Source organism: Notechis scutatus, chromosome 2 (assembly GCF_049901735.1).
Source record: "Notechis scutatus isolate UNSWTSFEM ecotype Mainland chromosome 2, rNotScu1.2, whole genome shotgun sequence".
Taxonomy (NCBI): domain Eukaryota; kingdom Metazoa; phylum Chordata; class Lepidosauria; order Squamata; family Elapidae; genus Notechis; species Notechis scutatus.
Window position 1 is genome coordinate 171,996,001 of NC_142010.1, and position 22,177 is coordinate 172,018,177.

The 22,177-nt window shown below is 40.5% G+C and overlaps 1 protein-coding gene and 1 long non-coding RNA gene across 2 annotated transcripts in view; one reads left to right on the forward strand and one right to left on the reverse strand.

Annotated features, from left to right (window-relative positions):
- Positions 1-2,140: 2,140 nt before the first annotated feature.
- Positions 2,141-22,177, forward strand: part of FRMPD1 (FERM and PDZ domain containing 1) — a 72,413-nt gene continuing 52,376 nt past the window's right edge. Inside the window, exon 1 of the mRNA XM_026672944.2 lies at positions 2,141-2,314. The gene's annotated coding sequence lies outside the window, so the exon portion shown is untranslated. The remainder of the gene's footprint in view (positions 2,315-22,177) is intronic.
- LOC148132412 (uncharacterized) lies at positions 8,678-15,201 on the reverse strand. The gene is made up of 3 exons (XR_015747967.1): positions 15,079-15,201; positions 14,177-14,279; positions 8,678-8,789 (listed from the first exon to the last, which is right to left on the reverse strand). It is a non-coding gene; the product is annotated as an uncharacterized LOC148132412 (long non-coding RNA).

The following is a 22,177-nucleotide window of genomic DNA, read 5'->3' on the forward strand; positions in this document are numbered from 1 at the left end:
GAAAAAAATCAAGAAATGATAAAACACACCAAGAAATACAAGTGAAGCATCCAGGAAAGCTCTCCTATTGTCAGTGCCAGTAGGTAGAGCAGACCAGAAAAACAACTCTACAGGAAGACCAAAATGACACTTTATTGAAATAGGCTATACTAACAGAATCTTGCAAGACTCCTGGGAATGTACTTCCCCTGTTATACCTCAATGAATCAGGGAGGCATTTGTCTGAGTCTCTACTGAACACTATCTTGTTTCTCTTGGACTTAAGGAATGTTTCAGTCTGTTTGCCTAGGTACCAGTTCTTGCATACTTCAAGATCACCTCCCTGGCTTTCTATGATCATTGACTTGGAAAACAGATTGAAAAATGCAACAGAAATAGAAGATAATTGATCTAAGTAACAAGGATCTGAATAACCCTAACAAAGTGGACGTTTAAACAAACTGGTAACCTGGAGATGGATGGAATGCTGATAGACTACACCCTCCCTTCTCCCTCCTGTCCTTCAGAATATGTTGAAGTTGCCTCAAATACCTAAGGCTTCTAGATCTGGGCTTCAATAATCCTGATGGCCATTGGATAGCATCCAAGAGATAAAAGTTCTCTGTCTTGCTTTGTTTTATTTAGTGATAGTTTCTATACTAGCTATATGCATCCTAAATCAAAGCTGTCATTTAAAATCTAGTCCAATGTTTTTCAACCTTGACAATTTTAGGATGTGTGGACTGTAATTCCCAGAATTCCTCAGCTGACACATCTTAACATTGCCAAGGTCTGATCTGACATTCAACATCAACATTCAGAAGTGTAGCCTCAGTCCATCTGGAGCAGGGGTCGCCAACCTTTTGGACCTCAGGGACCACCAAACTCATAATTTTAAATCCCACAGACCAGAGACCCTGGGAAAATCCCAAAAATTCTGCAGGAAAATCCCCCACCTCATTTTCCTACTGATCGATCATTCTTTACTTGGGATCACAGGATATCATCTCCAGCTCCGTTCTCAGTGAGAGAGAGAGAGAGAGACTTTTGGCTTCATGCAAGGAAAACAGCAGAAGTCTTTTTTTCTCTCCCCCAAATTCTGCCAGAAATGAGTCTTTGTGAGACTTGTTGCACCGGTGCAGCCTCTTGGAGCAGGATGCCTTGCAGGCTCCCAAAAACTCATTTCTGGCGGAGTTTGGGGGAGAGAAAGAAAAACTTTTGCTGCTTTCCTTGCATGAAGCCAAAAGCAGAAGAAGAAAGAAGAGGAAAAAAGCAGCCGGGTGGCCAGGCCAGGCGCATGGGGCGAGTGGGGCAAGTTCCCCCCTCCCCTCACTTTGTGTTGTTTGCAATCAAGCAATGCAAGCCTTGTGTTTGCAATGCCAAGCGGTGCAGCCTTGTGTTCCCACTGCAGTGTGGATTAATTGCTTTGGGGGTGTGTGCTTTGGGGGTGACATTTCTCTGCAGACCACCAAAATTTTCTCGCAGAACACCAGTGGTCCCCAGCTCACTGGTTGGCTACCACTGATCTGGAGCACACTGGTAATAGGAGGCTACCTGAGTAGTTGTGACAAAAGCAGCCCAGGTTGCTCAATTAAATATTATTTTAACGGTAGAATCACCTTTCTGCAATAACCTATGCTCTTTGGTGTTTCCTTATCCATATCTGCGTTAATAATCATAATTAAGGCTTTTACATTGCAGGTCCATGCTGTTCTACTGGCCATTGTAAGGAACACTGGGAGAATAACTTCACGAATCTTAAACGTGTAAATTAATAATTCCAAAGGAAGAAAAAATATATATCATTTGATGACTTCGTCCTTGGGTCATTTTTTTTAACCCGTTAAGTTACTGCTCTAATATGCTGAATTAGCTCCATCATGAGGCGCTGTCGTATTACTCCGTCAAGAAAGGCAAACTTAATTTCTTGACGGAGTCATACGAATAGCCCCCCCCACCCGTGACGTTTGCAGAAAACACCGCCGCGTCTATACACCATATACAGCGTTAGGGCGGAGCTTCCAAGGATAGGGGGCGTGGCTTTCAAGTAGGGTTGCGTTCAAGCCCCGCCTTTTGCCGAGCGGGGCTGGGGGGGGAGAGGGAGCCAGAGGCTCCGGGCAGACGAAGCAAAGGGGCGGGGTTATTGTAGAATTAACGCCGCCTCTTTCAGCGCGCGGCCGGCACCTGCTGCTGCCGGCGAGGCAGAGGCAGAGAAGCTCGGCTCGCGCCGCCGCTGCCGCGCAAGCAGAAAGGGCATCTCGGGTACCGTAATTCCCGCTCGGTTCCGCGAGCGCGCAAGACGAAAAAAAGTTCGCCCCTGGAAAAGAGCCGGCAGGTAAGCGCGCTGGGTTCGACCGTCCGACGCGTCTTCTCAGCTGGAGCTTTGGGTTCGTACGGTCCGCTGGAAGCCTCGCTCTGAAGGGAGCTTACGCGAAGGTAAAGGGCGTCTAGGACTAAAAACTCAGCCAGCTGCCCTACTGACAATCCAAAGCGAGCGGGGCGGGGAGGCATCTCTGGGTCTCCCGAAGGACAGGCGAGCGCCGCGGGCAGCCTTTCCTCCTGGAAGCTCCTGGCCGCCGCTGAGCGAGCAGCTGGAGGTCAGGTTGGTAAGAGCCGGAGGAAGGTGACAAGGTCTTCCCCACCCTCCATCCAAAGTCTTACCCTCTCAATGTGGATTGAAACCACGGTATGTTCTGTCCAAAGTTTTGTAGCCCGGCATCCTGCCTTGCCCGGGAGCGGGTCCTGTTTGCTTCGTCCCTCAGTGTGGATTGAAACCATCCTTATGTTCTTCCAGAAGTGTTTTTGTTTTTTTTCCAACTGGACTTTCTCGCTTTTCTTTGAAGACGTTTCGCTTCTCATCCAAGGAGCTTCTTCAGCTCTGACTGGATGATGGGGAATGACAACCGTGACCTGGGTGACTGAAAATCTCCATGGACAATCGTTATGTTCTGTTCAAAGTTTTGTAGTTCGGCATCCTGCCTTCCCTTGGGAGCAGGTTAGGTTTCCTCAGAGAAGTAATGCTATTAGCGGGTACATGTGCTGATAAAACAATGTCAGTCAACCGGTGCATGGCTCTTTCCATAAAGGCATGGGGTTTTTTGGCGGGTGAGGGGGAATTAGGTCAGGTGAAGACCATAGTTTTTGTCTGTGGAGATTCTCAGTCAGAACTGAAGAAGCTTCTTGGATGAGAAGTGAAAGGTCCGCAGAAGAAAAACCAGTTACCTCTTTAAAAAGAGCATCTTTTGTTTTTATGTTTTAACTGTATATATGTAACCGTAAAGTCTCCAAGGGTTACCCTATGGTAAGATGGATGGCCAATAACTTTTGTAAATAAATAAAATAAATGTAAATATATAATAGCCTCACCCCCCTTTTTGCAGGGAAAATATATCCCACTACGAGGGCTGCGTGCGGTTGATTAACTTGATGAAGTGTGTGGCTCAATTTTTTATGAGCAGTCAGACACAGAGTTTCCCTTCTAGAAGGAAGGATGATAAACTTCAAGTGGCTTCCTTCTTTCTGAGCCAGTAGACTAGGGCGATGTGACATGCATCTCTCTACTTATCTTAGAGTTTGGTAGACTTTGCTGTTTGCCTACCTTTGAATGGGTATTAAATCCAGTTTGTATAAGCCCTTAAGGTCGCTTCTCATCCCCTCTTGAGTTTTTTGAAGGTGCAAGTACAGTATATCACATTATTGGTTCACTTTTTTTCCCCCCTCTGCCTGGCTTCTCCAACTCAGTTTAACTTCCTCCCATTGACAGTCTCAGGGTGATACGATTCTTAAGATGTTAGATGTGGAGTAGGGAATCCAGATTTTTTTTTGGCCTCCCTTAGTTACAGAAGTTCACTGGGTGATCTTGGCCCAGTTAGTTTTTTTCTCTATCCTATTTTGGACTGTTTTGGGGGAGCACAAGTATACCAGCCTGAGCTCCTGAATGAATGTGGGACATGAACTGAATACATTCCTTGCCAAAGTTAACTTCTGATTCAGACATTTCAAAAGGATCAACTGCAGGTCCCTCCTTTTTTTTGAAAACCAAAGCATTTGGACAGGGCAGCAAATTTACTGTGTCAATTTCTGTATTAAGAAGCATTTTATCCCCAAAAGCTTGAATAATTCCTTCTTTCTGATATTCTAGAAGATCATTAAAATTCCCCCAGTCCAACCAGCTTTGGCTCCTGTTATCTGCTCCATTCTTACATTTACATAATTATTTTATGTTGCTTTATGATGTTTGTTTTTGTCTTATTTCTCTTTTGTTGTACAACTGCCCTGAGTCATAAGATTAATACAATTAACACATATAGTTGAATAAATAAAATTCCCAGCCTTCTATCTTGATTGGCAGTAACATTTTGCTAGAGTTTCCAAAAAGGTTTCTCAGAGCCAAGCTGCAAAAATCAGGGGATTTTTTTATTTTATTTCTGTCCCCATTCTTTTTGATGGATTAATTATGATCTGTTTCTTGGAGTGCATTGATAAACAGAAGATAAGTGAAATTGTACCAATCTGAATCTCCCTTTTGATCCTCTGATCAAAAATGAATTCTGCCCCCTTTTTTGAACCTTCACATTCTGACCTCCAATCTTGCACTTTGCCAGAATAGAAATCCATGTGCAGAGTTGCCCATATAGTACTGTACTTTTGTTGTGTCAGCCTGCCAACTGGGAATCATAACATCAATTATTTAAAAGCTATGATTATCCATTCTTAAAGAAGCATACATCAGCTACTGCTCTTTCTTTTAAAGTTCAGATGTTTAATAATAGTCGGATTTAATATCCTGCCTTTTATTTAATTAGGGATGTTATATAGAGAGAGACAGCCATTGTATCATTGTGTCATTCATACAAGGCTGGGGTCAGAAAGAGCATAATTTTGGTTTTGTAACACTGCCAATGTTAATTCAAGCCCAGGACCTAAATGGTCATAGGTTTTCTCTCCCCCCCCTCTCTTTCTCCCCCCCCCCAATTTATTTCTATATCAACAACTTGACATGCAGAAACTTAACATATGAAGCTTTCTCTGCCATGACTATAAAGTGTTGTTGCAAGAGCTTTTTCACTTGCTTAGTTCCTCTATGTCATTATTGCTATCAAAGAGATAGGAACAGATTATTAAGCATAGTATCTTTTTCAAAAAGCAGCACATCTCCACCTGCCGAATCCTAGTAACTTGCCGTAAAAAAAAAGAGATAATTTGATCGTGATTGTTCTGGCCATGTTCTCGGTCATAATGATGGAAAGAATAAATATTGTTGGATTTGTGATGAGCAGTGATGAGAAAGGGTGTGGGATTATTTTCTTAAAGAAAGGAGCCCATTTTGCACTCTGGAATATAATGATAATACCCCCATTGGCCTAATGGCTCTTGTAATATAGCCTTATGGTGCTGGAGAAATCTGAATCTCTCTAAATCAGGAATGTAGATAAGCAAGGTTGCCCTTCCCCCGTGGCACAGATGATCCCCAGAAGCTCAAGTCCCTTCCGTTTGTGGATGTATCTTCCTCTCTGGGGGACTGCAGCAACAAACAATGAGTTGAAAAGCTATCACAGTTTGCATTTCACAAATGCAAGTTCCCCAGTGACTGAGTTCAGACATTGTGCTAAGCTACAATTTGCTGAACCACAATTTTCTTTCATAGCCACCCTTGGCTGAGCTCCCTCTTCATGCTAAGGCACACATCATAATTCACAAATTATATTAGCCGCACTGAAACAATATGCAGCACAAAACACACACATAACCATTGTTTGGTTTACCACAGTCCTGTGACTCTCACCCCACCCACATGTACAGATTCAGTTCTCAGTAAGCCATCCGTGCCTGCTGCTGTAAACCAGGGAATGAAGCACCCAATAGCTCTCTTCCTGCTTGAGTCCTAGAATGACATGATTAAATTAAGATTTCTGAGATCCTTGCTTGTTGATACCATTCAAGGAAGTTGATGCTACTAGACCTTTGAACCATACTATGTGCAACCTACAGATAGGTTGGATAAGCAGTTGTGGGAAATGAGAATGTCTCGTCTAATTAAGAAAAGGGCGAGGAGTGACACGATAGCAGTCTTCCAATATTTGAGAGGTTGTTTCAGAGAGGAAAGGCTGGGGTTAGCTACCTATTCTCCAAAACAGCTGAGGACAAGGTAAGCGGTAATGGATGGAAGCTTAACAAAGAGAAGTCCAACTTAGAATTAAGGAGAAATTTCCTCTCAGTGAGAACAATCACTGAAACAACCGTCCTCTGGAACTTGTGGGTGCTCCGTCACTGGAAGTTTTTAAGAGGTTGGAGAGTGGAGTGATATATGGTCTCCTGCTTGAGTAGGGGTTTGGACTAGAAGACCTCCAAGGTTATTTTCAATTCTGTTATTCTGTATTCTGCAACATCTGTGTTGGTTGCCAATATGCTTCTGGTTACGGCAAAGAGTCTTGGTGGTTAGCAATTAACATGGCTTAGGCTCCAAATAGCCTGGGGATCACCTTTGATACTCTCCTGCCATTCCCTAATTATAACAATTATTTCTGTTACCTTTAGGGTGGGATGTACATCCTAGAAAGAAGATGCTTTTAGAGGTTGGGTCCAATCATATAATGCCTTGCCAATTTAAATATTCTACTCTTTCCACTTTATTGGTATTTCTCATTGGTGATGTCCATTTTATTCCTAGAGGCTTTCGTTGAAGTCCATTTTATGCCCACACGATTTGGTTCATTCTGTCAGATTGGCTGATTGCTCTATATTGTTCTTATGAGTTTATAATTTTAAAGCTACACTAGCTGATGCTTTGTACAAGAAAGGAAAGGTGTATGTGGCTCAAGGACTAATTATAGGGTCATTGACTGGGTGCTAAGGAATGCAACTGTTTTCTGAAATGACTCTTACTAGGCAGTTTGCCAATAGCTCTCTGTTGTTGTTTTTTCAGAATACTTAAAGGACTATAAGATAAAGCTACCCATTTCATTAAAGATGGAATTGCAAGTATAGCTTTTCTTGAATAAGAGTATCAAGTAATGATGCTTAGAAACAACATCTGGAATCTCTTCTATAGACCATCAGTTGGTACACGGGATAGTAGCATTATTTTAAATTTACTGATGGAGAAGAGGGCCCCAATGAAGAAACTTGGTTTCTATCTATCTGAATCAAGTTAGAATCAAACTGCAAAAGAGAATCCTTATGCTCACATAGTGAATGCAGCCAAGCTAGTATTCGAGTTCTAGTTTCTCAAATCTAGGTATTATGGTGTTTCTATCTATAAAATATACACACACTCATAAACACGCACAAATTGTTGGATAGAATTTTATCCATCAAAGTTTTCCAGAAGGTAGAAGGCTTCATAGACACTGTTATACAAATTATTTTCCTCCCTCCCTCCCCATATTTTTACCTGGAAGATTATTGCACTGATAACCCTATTTCATTTCATCATGAGACTTTTAAGGAAGAATAATTAGTTTACAGTGAGGGATTTGAGTAGAGTTTTGAACTAAGGATTTTTATAAGATCTCTCCATCTTTATGTAAGTTCCTCATCTGTACCAACATTGCTTTATGATGAAATAAGGGCAATTAAGGTAAGCCAAAAAAGCAGATTGATCTTTATTTGCTGCTATAATCAGTTGAACATCTCCATCATTTACCCTAACCACCAAGAGTGCTTTGGCTGAAAGATGATGAACAATATAACAATAGTTTTATTTCAAGAATTATTGATCAAAGTTATGTTTTTGTCAAGGACGGCATTAACTGGATGAAATATTCTTTGTGGCTTACCTCTGTGTTGGCTTCAATTTTCAAAGCCAATTTATAAGCCTGTATATGTCACAATATTTTCAGCAAATTGGATCTTAGGAAAGCTTGTTTCCAGTTCTTATATCACTGTCTTATTAGTGAGTCCATTTCCTTATCTGCTGATGAATTAACTAAAGCTTTACTTGATTAATCAGGGGGCCACCATTAATAGGTAGAGCCAGGAGTGTGTTAAATGTTTAACAATTAGTTCTGCTTACTTCCATTGCCACCACCATACTGTGTCACTAGCTGCCAAACACAGTTGATCAGTGTGCTAAGTAGTATGATTCGGTTCTCAACCGGCTCTCAAAAGAAAAAAAGTCTAATAATTGACCTCATAAACTGGTATGAGCCTGCTCAAGCATACCACTAAATAGGCCTATGCATTTTTAAAAAGCTCTTTTTATTCTCATGTACTGCTGAAATACAAATTGCCAAAAGAAAATGACTAATAATTACCATTGTTTGTCCTGAGAAGCACTTTTTTCATCATCATTACAATAATAATAATAATAATAATTGTCTGTTGCTTCCTTAAATTTTTGAAGAATACATTTGTATGGTTTTGTTTTGTTTTTGCAAAATTACCCTTCCCTTGAACCAGTTCTATCAGTTGTGAGCTCTAAATATTGCTCATAGGTAGGACTAATTCATAGTTTACAACTGTGCCTCAGTTTCAACACCAAAATATATAGGAAGAGCTATCCAATCTGGATGCACCTGGTTCTGTGCTTTTAATACCAACTCCACATGTGAAATTTCTCAGAGGAAGAACTAAATTCAGGATACTGGGGGAACACCACATCCAAAGCGACAGAAAAAAGAATTGGCATCCAGATCTGCTGAATGTTTCTTACAGCTATTAAAGGACGGGGCACCCTGCCTTGTGTCAGATTTGATAGCCTTAATGCAATCGGTAATTACTCCAGATGCAATTTCCTCCCATTTGCTTAGCTTTCTCCCTATGGGCCTTCCAGATTATCCGTAGTTGCCGTCCACGTTATTTGAAGAGATCTGAGGGAGAAAAGGAGGAAGCACTGATAAATACATTCAAACCTATTCATTTTCTAGTAAAGAAGACTTGATGGGCTTATTTCAGATTCTTCCATTGTCTGATCTTTTTGTATTCAGAAGCTGCTTTCAGGACACCTAACTTGATGGTATCGATGGAAACCAAGAATTAGGATCTGGTATGAAATGCAGGTTCAGGATAGAAGACTTCAACTTCTCCTATCAGTTTCTGTGAAACTAACAAACTTGGGAAGTTGGTGGATTGAAAATCTAGCCTTTTTTATTTTGTAGAAGGTAGATGTTAGGACACTAATCCAGATTAAGCTCCTAAACTCTCAGGTGGGCTGTTAAAAAGCATAGTCCAGGGGCAGAGATAATTTTCAACTGTAGAAGTCTTGAGTGAAAAAAAGTTCTGATTGAATGCCTATAGTTTTCTTTTTTTTTCAATCCTCTTCACACATTTTTTTCTTTTCCAGGAAAAATATGCCTAATATATATTAGTTTGATTCTATGTATTACACATGCATTTTTAATGTCTTATAAATCACTTGCAAACCTTCCCATTCTGCTTATTCTTCATCATTATCACTCAACAGTTTTCCTTTTCCTGTTTATATCTTCCCACACCCAGTCCATTTAGTGTTCAAGGAACTTCCTCCTTCCTTTCTTGTCTTACATAGTAGCTTGTATCATCAGTTCTTCCATAAACTGAGATCCTGCAGCACTAGGTGAGCAGTTTGAAAATATGCAACTGTCTCTTTGGTTCCTGTCTTTTGCCTGATGACCATCCCATCCCTTTTAACAGTGAGGCTCCTCTATGATGGAGCTGTCATGGACAGGAAACTATGGTCACTATCACAATATTTAATTTAAAACTTCTTGCTGGGCTTTTCAACATCTGGGTGGAGTTGAGTAGGTGGAACTTTCTCATGACCACTCACCAATGGCTTTCTACCATTGTCCACACATAGGAGCTCCTGACTTGTCCTGCAGCATGAAGCTGTCTGTCCTCATGATATTGTAAGCTGCTCAGAAGCTGCTTGATAGTGAGATGGGCAGCATATAAATTTAATAAATAAATAGCATAATAAATAAATAAAAAGGAAGGAAGGAAGGAAGGAAGGATAGCAAAAAGAAAAAGGAAAGGAAAGGAAAGGAAAGGAAAGGAAAGGAAAGGAAAGGAAAGGAAGGAAGGAAGGAAGGAAGGAAGGAAGGAAGGAAGAAAAGAAAGAAAGAAAGAAAGAAAGAAAGAAAGAAGGAAGAAAGAAAGAAGGAAGGAAGGAAGAAAGAAAGAAAGAAAGAAAGAAAGAAAAAGAAAGAAAGAAAGGAAGGAAGAAAGAAAGAAAGAAAGAAAGAAAGAAAGAAAGAAAGAAAGAAAGAAAGAAAGAGAAAGAAAGTTGTGTAGTCTATCTCTTGCTTGTCTGTCTCACGCATCTCTGATCCAAGGGGTTGCCCTTGTTTGGCCGTATTGATTCTTGACCAGTGACTCAAGAATAGAAGTGATTTAAGGTCTTCCAAATGACTAATATATCTCTGCTAACAAGAAATATTTTATTTATTTTATTTATGTGTCAAACATGTACAAGATAACAAGTATAGGTATGAACATAAGCATGAACAAAGGAAGTAAATACAGATAAATGGGGATAGTAAAACAGGGACGGTAGGCACGCTGGTGCGCTTATACATGCCCCCTTTATAGATGGGATTGAAAGAAAAGAGCTATAGCACTTCATGCAAAAAGCAGAAGGAAATGAAATAAAAAAGAAAGTTTTGCTTGGTTGTTACGAGTAACCAACAAGACACTTTACACAGGATTTTTTTTTAATCGGGTATGTCTGTCCATATGTGGCAACTTGATAAGATAAATGTTTGCTGCAGAACTAAAAGTGCACCTATTCACTGGTGACATGGAAAAACAAGGGGCAGCTGACATGATTCATGTCTATGCAAAAAGACAAATTTACAATCTGATTTTTTTTTAAAAAACCCTAAAAAGTAGACAATAGGGAATTGGTTTACCATTGCCTTCTCCAAGTATTTTATTCAAGTACTAATTAGGCCCACATTCATAGGAACCTATTTATAATTCAATTTCTGACTTTCAAGTGTCTACACCAGGGGTCCTCAAACTTGGCAACTTTAAGACTTGTGGACTTCAACTCCCAGAATTCTGGGAGTTGAAGTCCACAGTCTTAAAGTTGCCAAGTTTGGGGACCTCTAGTCTATAACTTGAAGTTGAAGAGGTTCAGACACACTTCATTTATCTGCAGCAACATGTGTAATTTAGCTTTATCTTCAAACCCTGTTTAAGAAATAAGATAGTTTATGGGGTATCTTTGTAATATTTGGCCATACTGTACTAAGGGCCATGACTAGAAAGCTGTAGGATTGCCACATTTGATGTAAGTCCTAGGTATCTTGAGTTTGTACCTTTGAGTGGTCAACAGATAGTTTGTTCTCTTCCTTGCTACTACAGGTGGTCATCAACTTACAACAATTCGTTTGTTCAAAATTACAACGGCACTGGGGGGAAAGTGACTTATGATCATTTTTTCACACTTATGACCACTGCAGCATACCCATGGTCACGTGATTTACATTCATATGCTTAGCAACTGATTCATATTTATGACGGTTACAGTGCTCTGGGGTCATGTGACCATCTTTTGCGACCTTCTGAGAAACAAAGTCAATGGGGAAGCCAGTTTCACCGTGTTACTAAGTTAACAATTGCAGTGATTCACTTAACGAATGTGGCAAGAAAAGTCGTAAAATGGAGCCAACAAATTTCTTAGCAACATAAATTCTGGACTCAATTGTGGTTGTAAGTCAAGGACTACCTATACTAAAATGTCAAGAGTGGACAGCAAGGATACTCGATTTTAAAAAAAACCTTCCACTGTGGTCAGTACAGCCCTTAGTATTCTTGATGGAGGCTGATTAAGTCCTCGCTATATCCAGCAGACAGTCTGGCTACTAAATCTGGATTGGGGAAGGAGTAGATATAGGAGAAATTCTTGCCAAGTCTGGGACAACAATCCCTTTGTGTTCTGTTTCAGCCCTCCAGCATTTTCACCCACTTTCGTTTGCCAGGGATTGTGCATTGCTTGGAATGTTTGCAAATTCACTCCCGGAGACTTTTGCAGGACGGGCAGCATTAAGAATAATCACAGTGGGCAGCGAGGTTGATGAACTGGCAGGATAATTTCTCAAACTTTGTTTAACTGCAGTGTTCAGATTTCATAACTAGCTCTCCCCAACTCTTTGGGGGTGTCAATATTCCATACAGGGCTCAAAGATTGATTAATTCAATGATCTCCAACTTTAGTATGAGGCAACCCAGGCCTAGGAGTTATTCATTTGAGACCGATTGTTGTTCCAATGTATTTACAGCTACTTGATACACAAATTAAATTGAGGAGGCTTTTCTGTGCCCACCAGATTGTCAGACAAAAATCTTTACTTGCAGAATTGCTGTGGGTTGAGTGGCCCAGTAACCAGCTACCCAAGAAGAACAATCTTTATTATGAAGCACTTTAATTGTTCTTGATGTTCAACCTTTTGGGCAACAATCTTCCCCAGCTTCATCCAAGCCTTTTGGATGTACACGCAGCGTGGATTATTTTTCTTGTCACTGAAATCTCAATTCCCACCATACACTCACTAACAGCTTGTCTTTCCCTCCTTGTACAGTACAGGTAGTCCTCGATTCACAACAGTCCATTTAGTGACCGTTCAAAGTTACAATGGCACAGGAAAAAGTGACTTTTTGGACTGCTTTTCACACTTACCACCATTGCAGCATCTCCATGGTCACATGACCAAAATTCACATGATTGACAACTGGTTCATATTTATGACAGTTGCTCAGTGGTAGGATTCAAATTTTTTTTACTACCGGTTCTGTGGGCGTGGCTTGGTGGGAGTGGCAGGGGAAGGTTACTGCAAAATCCCCATTCCCTCCCCACCCCACTAACCTGCTTTCCAGCTCCATTCTTCTGTGCAGGGCAACAAAAGATGACCCAGCCAATCAGCAGGGACTCGGGAGGCAGAGAATAGATGGGGGTGGGGCCAGTCAGAGGTGGTATTTGCCGGTTCTTTGAACTACTCAAAATTTCTGCTACCGGTTCTCCAGAACTGGTCAGAACCTGCTGCATACCCACCTCTGCAGTTGCTATATCATAGGGTCATGTGATCACCTTTTGTGACCTTCAGACAAGCAGAGCCAAAATGGGGGAACGCCAGATTCAACAACTTTGTTACTAATTTAACAACTGCGGTGACTTACTTAACAGATGGGACAATAAAAGTCATAAAATGGGGCAAAACCCACTTAGCAAATGTCTCACTTACCAACAGAAATGCTGAGCTCAATTGTGGTCATAAGTCGAGGACTACCTGTATAAGTCTTATCCTGAACTCCCCATCCAGAAGAATTAATGAAATATAAACTTTAAAAAAACTATATGGAACTGGGACTCAGCTATACTGAATATCTAAGTTGCAGCCCCCTGATTGCTAGTAGCTTTCAACGCATTTCAAGAATAGTTTTGCAGATTTTAGGATTAGAAAATAACTTTTCAAGTTGTATTCTATAGCTGTGCTTTACTCTGTGGCTTTTGCTGCTACTTCGTTGTTGTGGCAGACACAAAATCCAGGTTGGGTCCCAGAGTGATTTAAATTTTCTTGTGTTGGCTGCCGCAGTGAACGATGGATAGATGGTCAGAGAACAGAAAACGCGTCTATTCACTCTTTTCCCAGATCCCCTTCCTGAGAAACTGCCATCTTTCTCCCACTTTACCTAGGTGTATTTTTAGAACCAAAAACCCTTAAGAAGGCAGCCTATTGATTCTGTCCATCCTAGCCCTCACGTACCAGCTTTTCCGTTTTAGAATTATATTCTGGTCTTCTTGGTAACATGACCTCAGCATCAATATTCCTATTATCTCCCATGCTTGTGTTCTGAAATAAACCAGATCCCTGCAAGGGCCTTTGGCCACAACCAAAACATGCCTGGCATTTTAGTTTTTCACAGGATTGTCAGCAACAACAACAACAAGCCATTCGGTTTGTAAAGGTTGCTAGGAACAGAAGGCCGGCAAAGACCCCACTTCTAGAGAGTTTTAGCTTTTACTTTTTAAAAATTTCAATATTGTATGATCCTCGTGTAGCTCTTGGTTTATATAATGGATGGAAGATGCATAATGGGGTGTGCGTAAGTGCATCAATCGTGCCTACCGTCCCTGTCCTATTGTTTCTTTTTATTTTTCTTATAAATATCTATCTCATGTATTCAAAACTATGTTTATTGTTATACCTGTATCTTGTAAGTGATTGACAAATCAAATAAATACTAAAAAAAAATACTAAATACTAAAGATACAAACCATTGTCAGCCTAATTGCTGCACAAGACATAAATAAGCTTCTGCTTTGTTCTAGTGTTGAATGAAAGGCAGGTTGGTGATCCCTCCATTCTGAGCTATGGAACCTTTAAAAAAAAAAAAGCTATATTAAAGTTTTTAGACCCATTTCTTTCTTTTAAAAAAATGCACTAATTGACTTGGGCAGCTTGCCCTGGCTTTGAAGCAACTGGGTCTTTTTTCTGGAATCATACATCTGTTCTCAGCTGTAGTACAATCTGCAAAAAAGCCATGTTTGGTCTAAGGAGTTGAGGCTGCTGACAATGTGCTAAAAGCACATCTGCATTTGTTGCAAGTAACTGCAAGCCTATTTGTTTGTTTGCTAGATTTATATCTAGTTTTTCATTCAGGAGCTCCCTCCTCCCCCCTTCAGGAGCTCCCTCCTTTCCCTCCCTCCTTCTCTTCTGCTATTTTTTCCCCCTATTACAACAACCCTGTGAGATAAATTGGACTGAGAAAGAGCGTCTGGCCTAAAGTAAACTTCCATGGCTGAGGGTGGAACCAAAGTCTCCCTAATCGTAGCCCCCTCTCCTAATCACTACACTATACTGGTTATCCAATTTAATCTATTAAATAAAGCATATAAGTGAATATTATATCCTTGTCTCTCTCATCAGAAAATTTGCTGTTACAAATGGAGTGAACAAGGTGTGGGGGTGAGTGGTTAAGGCGCCAGGCTAGAAAGCAGGAGACCATGCGTTCAAATCCCACCGTAGTCATGAAAGCTGGCTGGATGACTTTGGACCAATCACCAGGGGACGGTGAGTTCTAGTCCTGCCTTAGCTGACTGAAATAACTGTTTGATACCTAAAGATATCTGGGGCGTATATTGCAAGAGGCTTATCTAAAGCAGAATTCTTCACTTACCCTGGCAGGAACAGGCCAGTTCATTTCCATACTACCAGGATTACAGGATATCACCCTGAACTTTGTGGGAGAAATTAACCCAGTTGCAATATCAGCAGCTCCCATTTGATAGTAGCTCCTTGAGATCAACTCCAGCTCTTTCTATCTAGCACACTGCCTTTCTATTTACTGGCTTCTCCATTTTTTGGCACTGCCCAGTATCTTCTTGTGACAGCTGAAAGGAATGGGGAAGTCTCAGACTTAGCATATGATATAAAGGGCTTTCAACAAGTTTTTCTAATAACCACCCACTGAAAGCTACTATAGTCATTCTTTCTCTCATGCAGATTGCATATGAAATTGCTTTGCTTTAGTTACTGAAACTATTACATCAGTGGAGCTCTCAAGAGGACAAATGTAATATTGCCAGAAGACAGATGTAATATTGCCAGGGCAGCGAGCTGTATTATATTAGAAGTTCCTGGATTGCAAAGTTGTTGGGCTAAATGACATTCTCCTACGATGAAGCACCACCAATTATCCATAATTAAAATAATAATGCAGAGGTTCCTGCTTCTCTAGTATGACACTTCCTTCTTGTCCTGTGCAGAACCATAACTTGTGCCCAGGTGAACCTGGTTCCGTCTTGCACTTTGTTTGGAAACCAAGTTTTCAAAAGGAACTTCTCCCACCTGTTGTTCCATCCAAATTTCATAAAAGTGAATTGTTCTTGGGTACCAAAATAACCACATTTAGGCCAAGGCAGAAAAAATAATAATGATTAGATAAGTAACTGACGCAAAAATACAGATTCTAATCCTATTAAGGAGATTTGTAATTATCAAAGACTGTACTTGGAGAAAAAGTTGTTGTTCCAGAAAGGTTGCTTTTCTTGGATGAAGATGTAGAAAGTACTTGAGGAAGAAGAAATGAAAAATCAATGTGGAATTAAGGCAAGAGGGACCACGTTGTTCGTTAAAAAGGGAATAGTTAATGTCCACTCAGTTTAGAAGGTAAGAGAAAGGCACAGTTTGAAAAGAGATGCCAATAGGATAGGAGATTCTGTGACCCTGTGAAATGAACATAGCTTCACGAGTTGTGCTAAAATGATTTTCCATCACAGCTGATAGCTATAGGTTGCTTTCAGGCAGGTTTGTTAACATTACCTAGCAAAAAGATAACCGTACAACAATCCTACTTTCCCCTCCTTAATGGATTTGTGTCTTCTTAAAAACAAAATGGTAGAAAACAAAGATCATTCATAGAAGACAGAATCATCTGCAAGATAATTGCACAATGAAAATATCTTGGTTCAGAAGCCACCCATGGAAAGATCACAGGACTAAAGATTGAACGGGTCCAAAGAATTGCTGTTAAATGGTACTGCCATCCCCCCATGCTGCCTTCATAGGCAAGTGGTGATAACAACAGCATGTGTAGTAAGAAGTCAAACACTGCAGATTATCTACAGTCACATTACAACCCAGTAGAACTCAGAACATCATATGGACAGAAGAAATTGTTTTATCTAATTAGGACGATTTTGTCTAGGTCCGTGATGGCTAACCTAAGGCCTTCATGCCACAGGTGGCACGCAGAGGAATTTGTGTGGGCACACAAGCCCAGGAAAACTTACCTCACTGCGCATGCACGCACCTCACAGCTGATTTTCGGCCCATTTGAGGCCTTTTTTGGCCTCCCAGAGGCTTGAGGGAAGCCTCTGCAGCCTCTGTAGCCCGAAAATTAGGCCCCTTTCATCACTTCCAGTACTTCTGGAAATACCGGAAGTGACAAACGGGCCCATTTTTCGGCCTGCAAAGGCTGTAGAGGCTTCCCTCAAGCCTCTGGGAGGCTGAAAAAGGCCTCAAATGGGCCGAAAATCAGCTGTGAGGTGCATGCGCATGCACAGGGGGCATGGGGGGGTGCCTTCAAGGAGCTGGCATGTGATTGCGCATGCGCAAACATGCACAAAATTTTTGGCACAGGAGCCCAAAAAAATTAGCCACCACTGGTCTAGGCCAAAGTCAGCATCCCTGTAACCTATACTGCTGACCTTTCCCTACTTAAATCTAACCACAGCATAAACATATCCTGGCAACGAGCTTTCATGTTGGTACCTTCATCTCATCCTATCCCGGGAAGAAAACAGCTTAGGTTATTGTTAGTTATACTGGTGTACAAGCATTCTTTTCTTGACACTATCCAAGGGCAGCCTCAAAGTGTACAAATGTGTTAGGCTTTGGGACCTGTTGCTTTGGAAGGAGGTTACGTGACACATGGATCAGAGGAAACAAAGAGCTAGATAGGGAGAGCAGGAAGATTTAAGGTCGTGGTGGTATAGTTTTCTCCCAGCTAATGGACAGGTGAGAACAGCTCAGCTCAGCAGTGGGGAAAGTTAATGATATAATGAAGGTGAATATACGTGTCCCAGGATAATGTTTCAGGATCCAATCTGAGTCAGCCACTGAGACCAGAGGTTTTATCTTCTGTGTTTTAGGACTTGTGCTGGATCCTGCAAAGTTTATGGTGATAATTCTCTTCAACTCTGTCATTTTCTGATTATTCCTATAACATAATCTCCAAATTATAGACATACGTGTCAGACCAGTAGTGTTGGGAATCCCTGGCATCAAAATTTGTTCATCCCATCTGTTATGAACTAATAAAAACTATTTAATAAAACTTGTCAACCTCATGATAAGCAGGCTTGTAATCCTGCACCTTTGATTGGCCCATGGATAGCTTAACAGGGATTGGTCTACGGAGCAGCCTGATTGGCTATTAGTTGAACATCTCTCATTGGGCAAAAGTTAAGCATTTGGACACAATTCATTGGTTAACGGGTCAGCAGCCAGCTCTATAAAAGAGCTGCTGTTGCCCAGGGTTTTCACGCCTGTTCCTAATCCTTAATAAAGAGTTGAAGTTCACTAGTTCTCTGACTCGTCTCCCTCCTTGCACCCATGCTCAGAATGTAACACCATCCTTAATGGGCTTACACTGAAACGTAAACTGAACTCCTCCTTTTTTTAAAAAAAAAAAGGAACCACAATGTCTTGACATTTTAAAACTGCATCTGGAAAGTGGAAGGGGACTTAACTGCATAGGGTTAATAAAAATGAGATGGGAGAAAAATAAAATATAAATAGCTTATTTACTATGGAGTTAACTGCTTAAGAGGTAGGTTAACCAGGCATCTTCCCTTATTCCTTTATTCCTTATTCCTCATTCCCCACAATTTATACTTAAGTGACCCACATTCATTTACAGGGGGTACATACTTTGGTTGTTCACCCACATCTTGTAAAGTTCCTTAAATATAGGCAGATTTCTGCAACACTCACTGCTTTTTACTCTGCTGATATTTAGCCATTCATAAAATCTGTGGAATTATGCTTTCAAAGCATTCTAAAGCTTGCCACTGTTCAGAAAATGTATAAATGTTTGGAAATAATCGGTAGTGGAAAGATTTGTATAGGTGTTGTTACAACCATCTTATAGCTATCATTATCTAATTCCTGGAACATTCATTTCATGCTTTTACCATTATCTTAACTCTTTAAAAAAACTATTTTTCCCTGACTGCTTTGGTGATGGACATTTCAAGAAATGGAGACTTTTGTGTATTGCAATGTCCAGTGTGTTTCAAGATAGAGGTGCTCTTCATTTTATTTGTGGGAAAATCAAACCTGGACTCTGGAGATTGAAACTGACTAGATTACCGTAAGGGTACACGTAAGATGCAGAAAGTGTTCATAAAATGGGCAAAGCCTTGAATGAATAATGGGAAACAGGAGGGTCTCTATCTGCTTTCTGCAAGATATCAGTAAATGAAAAAGGATTACATGTTGCAAAATGGCCTTAGATCTGTAAAGGAATAATGATCTGATAATTATAATGATATAAATAATTTGTTTATCACACAAACAGATGTAAGGACTAAACAACACAACATAGCAAAGAAGACCAGGAGGAACTTCAATCTGCAATAATCACTCCTTTTGGTCATGAACAACCTACAACTTTCTTGGTGCTTCCTTCATTGCTCAGAGTTTCAAGATATTTGCATTCTGTTTCTGTTCTAACACAGTGGACATTGTGTTTCACTGTCAGGCTGTTTGCTTAATGAGTGCTAGTTGCTTTTTGGAAAACTACCACTGGCACAATGCCTTACACACAAAAGAGGCTCCTTGCCAGTATTAACAAATCATCACTTCCCCTGCTCTTCAAAGGTTGGCCTGGTTTTGTTCTTAGACACTTTCCAAGTTTCACTTCTGCACAGGTGCAGCTAACTTAGATGTTCTGCTAAAACCAGAGGAACATTTTTGCAACAAGTACTAGCCTATGGTACATGGGAAAGATCATGACCTGGGTTGATTCATAAAACATTTATAATATGAGGGCCAGAGTCTTGTCAAAATGGGCCTTTTCAATTTGGTTATACAGCACATGTACACTGCCTATTTTCCCAAGATAGTTTGGCTAGCTACCACACAAGCCCAGAAAAAGATGCATGCAGTTGAAAGAGTTGCTGACCAGCGCTACACCTGCCCCCAGGTAACCCAAAGCACTTTTTCCTTTCAAGTCCAAAATAATGCAGAGTTCTATGAGAAAAAAACCACCACTCCATCTGGCTTTAGGAGGGAGAGAGGGAGGGAAAGAAGGAGGAAGGAAGGAGGGAAGGTAGGTAAATAGCCTGGTACTTTGCTGGTCTTTCCCCTGGTAATATAAGCAAGTTCTGATCAAACTCTTGTAACTCTTAGTAGTTGGAAGCTCAGGTCAGTTTTCTCAAAGCTGCTGGACAGAACTAGTTTTGAACTAGCAGAGATTTGTTCCAGGGGTGGGATATGACAGGGTTAACTACCGGTTCGGTGGTTTATGAGGTTCGGTGATTTATGATGTGATTTATGATGTGCTTCCCTGCACGCTGCGCTGCGAGAGCGCGCCTGTAAATTGTCATTAGCACGCCGCGTGCCGAGAAGCAGCCTTTGAAACAGCCCTCTTTTCTTGTTTTTTTAACTACAGCTGTGCCTCATCTGGCAGCTGAAGTTGAAAAATCAGGAAATAAAGATCAGGTAAGAGCCCAGGTGGACAGGTGGGCAAAATCATCAGCAGACAGAACTGGTTCTATGTCTGCTGCTCTTCAGAGCTACCGGTTCTACAGAGGTGGACAAAACCGGTAGAAACCCACCCCTGATTTGTCCCTTTTGGGTTTTGCAACATACTATGATCTTCTTCAGGCTGGAGTTGATTTAAATGCATATTGCACAATCAAATGTGCCCAGGATTAGCCACATATGATATCTCTGTATAAAGCAGCCTCACAGCCTATGGAAGTTACTAATCTAGATGGTTCCTGATTTACATGTTAGATTTACTAAGTAGTACTTGGAAAATGCACATAGTAGGAAAAAGTTGTATAAAATCTGTAGATGCATAACATGCATCTGTAGATGTATAAGATCTGTAGAAATTCAACGTGCAGCTCTTGGGCAGGACAAGGGCATCCGTCTTATTGTTAGAATTAATAAGTCAGGACGTAGTGCAGGGGGAAGTTTTTCTAAGGCACTCTTCTGTCTTTAGTTGAGAAGAGATACTTCTTTGAAGCCCACCTCTTATAGGCTTACCTCTAACATGATAAGGATTTAGAAGGGCAGAATTTGAAAATTAGAACCATTCACCTTTGATGAGATTGAATTACGCAGAATTAAGAAGGGCTGTGCCCAGAGCCTCCATTTCAGTTAGAGATAAGAAGGTGACATTTCTGTTTGCTCTTACAGCCTCTCAATGTAAGCCAAAATGGGCTTACATTTTAATCTTTTCAGCCTTTCTATCATGAGCCCCTTCAAAACCTGGGATCTTTTAAAAATTAGCTGGTATACTGTTTTTCCCTGCAAGTGAGCAATATATGCATGCAATCTTTAAATAAAACACTCTAGATCAAGCATCCTGTCTACAAAAATACCATTAATGTGAAAAAGTATGTTTAAGAGAACGAGCCATGGTGGCGCAGTGGTTAGAATGAAGTATTGCAGTATAATTCTGCCAACTGCCAGCAGTTCGATTCTCACCAGCTCAAGGCTGACTCAGCCTTCTATCCTTCCGAGGTCAGTAAAATGAGGACCCAGATTGTTGGGGCCAAAAGGCTGACTCTATAAACCGCTTAGAGAGGGCTGTAAAGCACTGTGCTATTGCTATTGCTAGGAAAATATTGTGATAAGAGTTTTAAACTGATGGTGTGGATGTAGCCCACTGCCTGCAATGAAATCTGTGGTGTTTTATAATGTTCTGGAAGGAAACATGTTTATCAGATATTTATAGAAGGAGAGGAAACATGGAGGGAGAGGGGAAGAAACATGGTTGCTTCATCCCAAACTTTATATATTAGTTACTGCGCTTAGCACCCTTGTTCTAATCATTACAAATTGCATTCATATCTGCTCTGCTAACAATAGGAAGCATGATGATATAACTCCAGATTCAGAACATCAAAGCCTCCCTCATTAACTGATAATTGCATTTTCTATAAAGATATTCTGGAAATTGAAAGAACCCCCATAGAAATTTTCTAAACAAAAAAATATTTTCTGAAAATATTAATATCTTAATATGAATTAAGATATTATGTGAGTTGCCTGCATCTAAAGTAGAGGCAAGTTTTTTTCTTATCCTTATTTCCTCTTTATTTTCCCACTTCCACCCTTGCTTTTTAATATCTACAAGGAACTCTTGGCTTGTGCTATTAGATGACACAGAGAGTTCTACAGAGTAATATATAACTCAGTTGAACACAGTTGATTTTATTTTCTGACAACATTCTTTTGTTTGTTTCTAAACCTCATACTATTATTCCTGTGTTAATGCAAAAGATAGGTGCCTTTAGCATCTATTCTGTTAGCCAGTCCGAATTGAAATTGATGCTGATAGGTGAAAATTGGCTTACATATCCATTTAAGGAATATCAATTTTGTGTTCTTACTGAATCAATTTAATATTTAGGTATTTGTATATCAAAAAGACAACCGAATTAGCAACGTGTAATATAAATAAAATAGAGAGAGAGGTTTCTTCAGATATTCATAGATGGGAGTCATTAACTCTCACTCTTTGGGGATAGATGAAC